Consider the following 10,358-nt stretch of genomic DNA (forward strand, 5'->3'; position numbering starts at 1 on the left):
TGGGTCTGTGCAGACTCGATGGGCCAAATGGCCTCCTCCTTCACTGTTCTATGTGGCTGGGGCATCTGAAGAATCCTTCCTGAAATATCTAGTTATGAGCAGAAACATTAACAGATTGTGTAGCCAACCCAATTATCAATGTATGTTTTACATTTTTAAAGGCTCAATATTATTTGAAAATGGTTTCTCATTAGTGTTTGCTCCAACAAATACTCAACGTATGTTTGCAGTTATTTAATCACAGTGGAAATTTGTTGTTTCACAAGTGTACATCTTCTCATTTAGATGGGAGTCATGTGCTGAGTTTATCTATTTATTTTCTTAATGTTGCTGAGTGTTACGTTGATCAAAGTGAGGGTTTTTAGTGCTGGGATATTGGAACAGTCTCTTATTTCAGGTAATGCTTTTCATTCGGTCCTGTTTTTTGCCTCCCAACCTTGCAGCTACGTACCAGTAATGTTTATGGTCCCCATTGGCATAATTTATAGAGACAGTTCCTATTGCAACATATTGATCTTCTGTACTGAAATGACTTCCTCAACACCAAACAACAAAAGATTTTCAGAGCCACCCACAGAAACCCATCTTCATGATTAGTTTTGGAAAGCACCAGCGATCTGCACACAGCTTGCTCATTGGCATGCTTCGATCTCCTAGTGAGGCGAAGATGAAAAATAAATTAATGTGCGAAGCCTCTCAGTTAACGATCACTAATACAGTCATGAATGATGGGCCTGGGCTTTGCTATTTATGTGGTTTTCAAATACAAGTATTTTGTTTCAGTCTGTGACTGAAATACAAGTGAGTTCATATTTGATATATCTATGCTAATCACGTGTGTGATACTGGCCACATTTATTACCTATTCCAAGTTGTCCTGAAATAGGGGGCGATGGAGTTGTTAAACCCGCTGAAGTCCTTGGGATGGTGTTGTTCGTATAAAGATGTTAGGTAAGGGATTGCCGGACTTTGACCCAGGAATGGGAAAAGGATAACACTACCGTCTAAACTTTGGTCTTCACCACCTGGGCATAATCTGGAAGGTGAGATCACCCACCCAGTATAGAACCTGCCCACTTTTCATTCTATACATTTTAATGGAATGAAAGTTGGACATTCCATTGAATAGAGATTGATTCTACTACATTGATACATATAATTTACAGTGCAGAAGGAGGCCATTCGGCCCATCGAGTCTGCACAGGCTCCTGGAAAGAGCACCCCACCCAAGATCAACACCTCGATCCTATCCCCATAACCCAGTAACCCCACCCAACACTAAGGGCAATTTTGGACACTAAGGGCAATTTTATCATGGCCAATCCACCTAACCTGCACAACTTCGGACTGTGGGAGGAAACCGGAGCACCCAGAGGAAACCCGGCGATGTAAACAAAAACTCACCCTGTATAAGTTTTAAGGTCAAAAGAAATAGGAGTTGGACTAGGCCATTCAATCCTTGAGCCTACGCCACCAGTCAATAAGATCCTGGCTGATCTGACTGGGCTTTAACTCCACTTTCCTGTTTCCACCCCCACAACCCTTGACCCTATTCACAAGGTCTAACTCAACCATGAATATATTCAATGACCCATCCTCCACTGCTATCTGAGGGAGAGAACTCTAAAGATTAATGAGAAGAAATTCCTCTTCATCTTCATTTGAAATGGGAGACCTCTTATTGCTGTCTTGCTCTTAGTTCGAGATTCCACCATGCTTTCAACAACTACCCTTGGTCAAAATCTTACATGTTTCAAGAAGATCACTTCTCATTCTTCTAATGAGTACAGATCTAATCTCCTTAAACTTTCCTCATAAGACAACCCTTAATCCCAGGGAACAACCACATGAACCTTCTCTGAACTGCTTCCAATTAAATTATTTCCCTCAAGTAAGGAGACCAAAACGGTATGCAGTACTCGAGGCATGGTCTCACTAAACTTCTATACAACGGTAGCAAGACTTTGCTATTTTAGTATTCCATTCCCCTTGAAATTAACAGCAACATTCCATTTGTTTTCCTATTTACTTGCTGGACCGGCATCCTATCTTTACCTGGTTCATGTACAAGGACACCCAGGTCCCACTACACTGCAGCATGATGCAATCTCTTCCTATTTAAATAATATGCAGCTATCGCCAAAATGGACAACCTTACATTTTCCCACATTATATGTCATCTGTCAAATTTTTGGCCACTCATTTAACCTATCTATATCCCTTTGCAGACTCATTATATCCTCCCCACAACTTGATTTCCTGGCCATTATCATCATCCTAAAATACTGTTGGGCCCTTCACCCGGGCCACAAATAGCTGAGGCCCCAGCAGTTAATTTGCGGTTCTCACTAATTATGGTTTGACAATCTAAAAATGACTTATTTATTCCGACTCGGGGCTGGATTCTCCCAAAATGGGACTATTAGATTACATAGATTACATAGAATGTACAGTGCAGAAGGAGGCCATTCAGCCCATCGAGTCTGCACCGGCTCTTGGAAAGAGCACCCTACCCCCTATCCTAGGTCAACACCTCCACCCTATCTCCATAACTCAGTAACCCCATCCAACACTAAGGGCAATTTTGGACACTAAGGGCAATTTATCATGGCCAATCCACCTAACCCGCAAATCTTTGGACTGTGGGAGGAAACCGGAGCACCCGGAGGAACCCACGCACACACGGGGAGGATGTGCAGACTCCGCACAGACAGTGACCCAAGCCTGAATAGAACCTGGGACCCTGGAGCTATGAAGCGATTGTGCTATCCACAAGGCTACCGTGCTGCCTATGTCCCCTACGCGGCATAAAAACGCTGGCGTTTCAGTCTGAAGATGCCTGTGAAAAACATGAGCCAATTGACTGACATGCAGGGGATTAGCAGGGACTGAGAGTAGTTTACACAGCTTTAGCTGTGGATACGAGCCCCGCACTTCCGATTTTGAACCCGTGCATGCGCAATGTGCCATGGTGGACTTGGACCGTGGAAAAATATAGACCCCACCAATCGGCCGCGCGCTCGAAGATCTGACCATGCTGATCTGTCCCGCGGCTGCCTATAAAGCCGCCCCCCCTCGGTTCCGACCCCCTCCCCCCCCCCCCCCGCCCCCTACCAGAGTGGCCGCGGACCAGGCAAGCATCCCGACTGGCGACGGAGGGTTAAAACCATGCCGTCGGGAATTCGGCCGGTCAGGAGCGGAGGATCACTGGGCGGGCCTATGTCAATGGGCCCCAGTCACGAGGAGTACTCCGAGGACACACCGATTCTCGGGTCACGGAGAATTGGCGGACCGGTGTCAGGCCCGATTTCGGCATGAAATTCAATTCCCCGCCCCCGCGCCAAACGTGATTTCAGCGCGAGGCTGCGGAGAACCCAGCCCCCTATTATTCCTGTTCATTAGTCAATCAAGAATTGAGCTAATATGTCACTTCCAACATCATGAATTCTTATATTGTGCAGTAATCTTTTATGTGGAACCTTAGGCGTGATTTAGGCCTCGTCGAAGCTGTTGAATCTTGTGAGAGGCTGAGATGAAGATTCACGACATTTGAAATGTCTCACAAGTTTCAACGGAATCTTTAGATGCGTCGGGATCTGGATCCCCCTCTCGCTGGACGAGATCCAGACGTTCATATTTACATGAGCCACTAGAAGATTAGTTTTAGTGATGGTGCCATGAAACTATCATTGATTTATTTTGTAAAGAACCTTTTCCGAGTCTTACCTATGTCATTATCTATGTGGACCACAATGACTGGATCCTTGTCCCCCATTCCAGGTTTCTCCCCAGCCCTGGGACTTATGATCTTGGCTGAAGAGAACAATTTATATCTACCTAAATGTATTGTCCCTCCTATAACTATATTTCCTATTTACGCCCCCTACTTGAATGCGCCCTTGCACCATACTGCTGTGGTCAGTTTGTTCCTGCTGCCCGCAGTCCCTGTTTTCAACCAAGCAGCTGCAGAAAACCTCAAACCCGCTGAGCAATTGCAAGGCCTGAAACTCCTCCACTGTTCCCTACTCAATCCCCATACTTGACTCTCTTACGTTCAGATCCTCCTGTCCCTGACCATGGGTTTAAATGTAAAGAACCTAGCCTAAAGGGTGTGACTGACTCATGAACCAAAATGGCTAGATAACTTTCCCTTTCCCTGATGCATTGCTGTGTCCGAAACTTGGATTCTGACTCAGCATTTCTGAGTCTTAACTCCTCAAGCTGCAGACATTTATTGCCGATGTTGTGACCGTGGATTACACAGGTGTCCACCCGCTCCCTACATGCCATAGCTACAACGCATCACTTGTCATTTTTATTGTGGTTTCTTTAACTATTTAGGTTTCAAATTTAGAAATATCGCCAGTTATCCATAGTTATATTATGGAGCTTAACTAGTTGTGTTATAGATTTAGTACAATAATCATATCTTCCCACTGTCCCAGTTTAGATAGCGAGAACTCGCCTGACTGCTCACACAATTAATGATCATGGCCTTCAGGAAGTGCAGCACGACACACACTCCCATCTGCATCAATGGCTCCGAAGTGGAGGGGGTCGATAGCTTTAAGTTCCTGGGGGTCACCACCACCAAAAATCTGTCCTGTTCCACTCACGTTGATGCAACAGTCAAGAAAGAAACTGTAGACTGTGGTGAACACAGCCCAACGCATTACACAAACTTGTCACCCCCACATTGATTCTGCATACACCTCTCGCTGCCTCAGGAAGGCAGACAGCATTATCAGAGACCTCTCCCACCCAGGCATTGCCTTCTTCCAGACCCTTCCATCAGGCAGAAGGTACAGAAGTCTGAAGACTCGCACATCCAGACATAGGAACAGCTTCTTCCCCACAGCTACAAAACTCCTCAACAACTCCCCCTCAGACTGATCTGTTCCCTGTAAGATCACTATTCACTATGCTGCTCTTGCTCATGTATTTGCTTTGTTTGCTTTGCTTGGCCTCTTGTTCTGCAATGTAACCGATCACTATTTTGTCGATGTACCATTTGTTAATGTTCTCTGTTGATTATTCTTGTGTCTATTATGTACGCACTGTGTACATTCCTCGGCTGCAGAAAAATACTTTTCACTGTACTTTGATACATGTGACAATAAATCAAATCAAATCAAATCCAGATTTTAGCTCTTGGTTCTCGCTGTCTCCAGTTCTTTCTCTTGGACCATTCTTTTGCAAAAGACTAGAAGAGCACCTTCTCATACAGCACCAATCTTTCTCACTTACCAAATTCCCAGAGTTAAGTACTTGCATCTGCTAAAACTGCTGTATTTATATTAGCTGAAATTCCATACTGTGAGCTGAATCAGCCACAGATGGCTAGGGAACCAGTTCAAACTGGCTATCTAATCAACTAACTGCAGCTGCCTCGACCAGTGAACTTATTTATCCTAGAGTAAGACTGAAAGAAACTACAATTTACTGTTCCAGCTAAGTTAAATGCTGAATGCAAACTTGACTAGGTTTTTGAGAGATCAACCTCACTTACTACATTCCAAGAGTTAAATACTCTCTCTTTCTCTGCTCAGTATCAAGCTGCCATCTTTATACAACTTACACATTGGCCAGACAATGGAGAAGCAGAACCTGGAATCCTCTTTATCATCCATGGACTACAAGAAAGAGGGAGTTAAACATTTGAATAATGATTGGAAAAGAAAGATGGATGCTCATTTGGTAAAATTGTTGGCAACTTTTAATATCACTGGAAAGAGAGACATGTTGCCACAGCTTTTCTTTTGAAAGAATGGCAAATTTCAAATGAATTCAACAATTCATACTGAAGGCAAAAAGGGTGCTGGTTGGTTGGCACGTCGACTGACTGGCCGAGACATTGCCATGGAGGAAGCAAGAGGGGACATTAGGCTCCCCAAACTCCTGAGTGATTCAAAGAAAGGCACAAGGTTTGAACATATTAATTTTGACTTAATTGAGTGCAAGAAGAAACACTTTGGATATAAGCCTTCCTTTTTAGCAATAATCAAGTTCTGTGCTGGCAAGTTCACTGTTGAGAAATTGTGAAGTACAGAATGAGAAAACATAGGTTTAGACATATCTTGTCATGTCCACTGGCTCGGTCTGATAATGTTCCAGGAATCATTTCCATTGCTTCCTTCAAAGTATCGACAAGAATGAGCTCAGCTGATATTGTTTTGATTTTTCATATTGATTCTGCAAATAGTGTCACTAGTTTGGGTTGAAGAGCCTGGATCTTTCAGGAAAGATCTCGCCATTCTATTTTTTTAAATATAATACAATCACAATAAATTGATCTTCGGAGCTTTCAGGGCATTGATTCTATTCCAGCGTTCACAGATCATAAGGGTGTTGAGAGAATGGAAACCCATCTGTTTATGATAGACATATCTTTATGTAAGTAATTCTCATATCTCTAGTGCAGGACTTGAACCCGCAACCTTTACACTCAGAGGCAAGAGTGGCAAGGATTGCTGATGCCAATGGCACAGGAGAAGGCACAGCTCTGACACTCCGCACGCGATTCAACCAAAAGATTTCTAAATGTCATTTTGGGCGGGCTTGGCGGATTGCTTCTCGCCGACATTTTGGATGAGATCCACACGTCTACTCAAACACACTTAGAGCGCGATCTAACAGAAAAAAACAGAGTCCGCTCCAGGCGGGATAAGTGGGGTCATTCCTGGCACTACAACGCTCTGGCTATCTAATGGCGCTCTGTTTTGTTTTTGGACCTCAGCACCTCGCCATAGTCGCACTCAGTCGCATTTCCTGCATTGAAGAGCACTGTTCGCCAGTGCAGGAAACGATCGGGACGCCATTTTTAGATGCCGCCCCAATATTTCGAGCCCCCAATGCGACCCTCGGATCCCCACAAAGCCCAAACTCACTTGTTGGGGGTCCTTTTCCCCAACCCCCCCGCCCCAACCCCTCCCCCCCCCCCCCCGCCCCCGCACCCCACCTCATAAGGGAAGGACACCCCCGGGCCCAGCCCCCAATGCGGGAAAAATACCACCAGGAAAAATGCAACCTGCAGTGCTAGGGTGACACTCAGGTGGCACTGCCAGTGCTTCAGCACTGCCAGAAGCGAAAGGCTCCTCAGAGATTGGGCCACCATTTTGAAAGGGCGCCCTGACCTTCAAGTGATATTGAAGGTCTCATACACACCCCCATCCCTGGGCAATGTCACCCTCTGTACACATGGACATTAGCCCACACCCTTTCAAGTGAGGACACCCCACTATAGGGTCACTGAGGGCCCTCCATTTTCAGACCCCCCTAACCCCCACTTTCGGCGCCCAGCTTTCAGAACTCCCACCCTTCACCCCCCCCAACCTTCATAACTCTTCTCATCCCCACTCTCATGGGCATGGACCCTCCCTTCAGGCCCCAACCCTTGGCAATGCCAACCTGGCAATGTCACCCAAGCACCCTGGTGGTGTTCCTGAGCACCCTGGCAGTGCCAGGGCTGCAGTGCCAAGGTGCCAGGCTGGAAGTGCCAAGATGCCGAGTGCCAGAGGGAGAGAAAGTGGGCCATCCTGCCCTGTCACTGACTACCCAGGGATCTCCAATGGTCTGGGAAATCCCTCAGGTGCCATTAGGCCTGTCCCACGTTTGTGTGGACCAGTACTAAACGTCGCCTGGTTGAAGCCTCGTTAGTACCAGGGTGGCGGGAGAATCCGGCACAGACATATAAGTGAGTCAAATGAATCATTTAAATATGTTGATCTCGATCTCGTCCAGCAAGATTCAACACAATGCCTGACATGGCGAGGCCGGTGAATCATGCCCTACATCTCTGAGGCTCTGCTCTTAAAATAAGTAGTAGTGCCTGGCTAGGTGCCATGATGTGGAGATGCCGGCGTTGGACTGGGGTGAGCACAGTAAGAAGTCTTACAACACCAGGTTAAAGTCCAACAGGTTTGTTTCAAACACGAGCTTTCGGAGCACGGCTCCTTCTTCACCTGAAGAAGGAGCCGTGCTCCGAAAGCTCGTGTTTGAAACAAACCTGTTGGACTTTAACCTGGTGTTGTAAGACTTCTTACTGTGGCTAGGTGCAACTAAGGAGATTATCATAGAATTTACAGTGCAGAAGCAGGCCACTCGGCCCATCGAGTCTGCACCGGCTCTTGGAAAGACCACCCTACCCGAGGTCAACACCTCCACCCTAGCCCCATAACCCAGCAACCCCACCCAACACTAAGGGCAATTTTGGACACTAAGGGCAATTTATCATGGCCAATCCACCTAACCTGCACATCTTTGGACTGTGGGAGGAAACCAGAGCACCAGGAGCAAACCCATGCACACATGGGGAGGATGTGCAGACTCCGCACAGACAGTGACCCAAGTCGAAATCGAACTTGGGACCCTGGAGCTGTGAAGCAATTGTGCCGTCCACAATGCTACCGTGCTACCCAGTAAATGTATGAGATGTATTGACACGCATATGAACAGTATGTTTTTATATCTCTGCCAACCCATTCATGGTCCTGATGATCTTCCTGACAAAGCTGAATGTGAGGGAAGTGCTAAATACAAGTCCCATTCTGCTGTGCGTACAGAACAACTTTGTCCAAAGGAAATTCGGTAAACCAACTCATTCCTGCTGAACACAAACTACAGATTAGCTCAATCCTTAAGGCGTACAGGTGTCAACAACACATCACAGGCTGTGTGGAAGCTTTGTTATATATTCTCTGTGCTCCTTCACTGAACACCCCATCAGTTAACTAACATTTATATGACATTAACTATCTTGATCAACACAGTGCATGCATGGAGAAATCTGATGCATAAAAGCCCCTTCTCAGGCCAACTGATGATATGTGGATAAAAGCAAATCACTGCAGATGCTGGAATCTGAAACAAAAACAGGAAATGCTGGACAATCTCAGCGGTTCTGACAGCACCTGTGGAGAGAAAAGGGAGCTCACGTTTTGAGTCTGGGTGACTCTTAGTCAACGCGAGAGAGAACTGGAAATAGGATGAGATTTATCCTACTCCAAGGGGTTGCTTGGAGTAGGACTGGAACAGGGAATGTTTCACGTACCCCATAAAAGAGACAGGGGCCGGGATTATCCCCTATCCAGCGGGGCGGGGGATCCCGACGGGACGGAGTGGCGTGAACCACTCCGGCGTCGGGCCTCCCCAAAGGTGCGGAATTCTCCACACCTTTAGGGGCTAGGCCCACGCCAGAGTGGCTCCTGCTCCGCCGGCCGGCGCGAACGGTCTTTATCGCCCCGCCAGCCGGGGCCGAAAGGCCTTCGCCAGTCGGCGGATGTCCACGCATGTGCCAGTGCGTCAGCGGCTGCTGACGTCATACCAGCGCATGTGCAGCGGAGGGGGTTCTCTTCTGCCCCCGCCATGGTGAAGGCCATGGCAAGGTAGAAGAAAAAGAGTGCCCCCATGGCACAGGCCCGCCCGCCGATTGGTGGGCCCCGATCGCGGGCCAGGCCACCATGGGGGCACCCTCCGGGGCCAGATCGCCCCGCACCCCCCCCAGGACCTCAGCGCCCGCCCGCACCGCCAATTCCGCCGGCACCAGACGTGCTTTGATTCCCGCCGGTGCGAACGGCCTGTCAGCAGCGGGACTTCGGCCCATCGCGGGCCAGAGGATCGCCGCGGGGGGCCCGCCGACTGGCGCGGCGCAATTCCCGCCCCTGCTGATTCCCGGACGGCGGAGAATTCGGGCCACGGCGGGGGCAGGATTGACGTCGGCCCCGGGCGATTCTCCGACCCCCCGGGGGGTCGTAGAATTCTGCCCAAGGTGCCCATACGCGTAACCATAGTCTTGGCTTTGCTTTGGAGGATGTGATACAAGTTAAAAATAAGTTTTTCAGTGTGAGGACACGTTCAGCCGGATGGACGAGAGTGGTGGTGGATGGGGATTGTTCAGGCCTATACTGGTAGGAAATTGAGGTATAGAGCAACTGAGATTCCATGGTAAAGAGGGGGTGGTTAGGGCCTTGGTACTGGAAATTGTTGATGTGACGTAGGGCATCAGAGCAATCGCAGATGTAGATGGGAATAGACTGGAGAAGAGGAGAGAGGATAGGGTCAAGATGGGAAGAAATTAGTTCAGTGGTGCAGGACGAGGCAGACACGATGGAGTTACTGGGACAGTCCTGTTGATGGATTTTGGGACTGAAATGGGAAACATGCTCCGTGTAGCATTTCTTTAAAAAAAAAACAAATTTAGAGTACCCAATTATTTTTTCCAATTAAGGGGCAATTTAGCGTGGCCAATCCACCTACCCTGCACATCTTTTGGGTTGTGGGGGTGAAACCCACACAGACACGGGGAGAATGTGCAAACTCCACACGGACAGTGACCCAGAGCCGGGATTCGAATCCGGGTC

The sequence above is a fragment of the Scyliorhinus canicula genome, chromosome 15 (assembly GCF_902713615.1).
Source record: "Scyliorhinus canicula chromosome 15, sScyCan1.1, whole genome shotgun sequence".
NCBI lineage: Eukaryota > Metazoa > Chordata > Chondrichthyes > Carcharhiniformes > Scyliorhinidae > Scyliorhinus > Scyliorhinus canicula.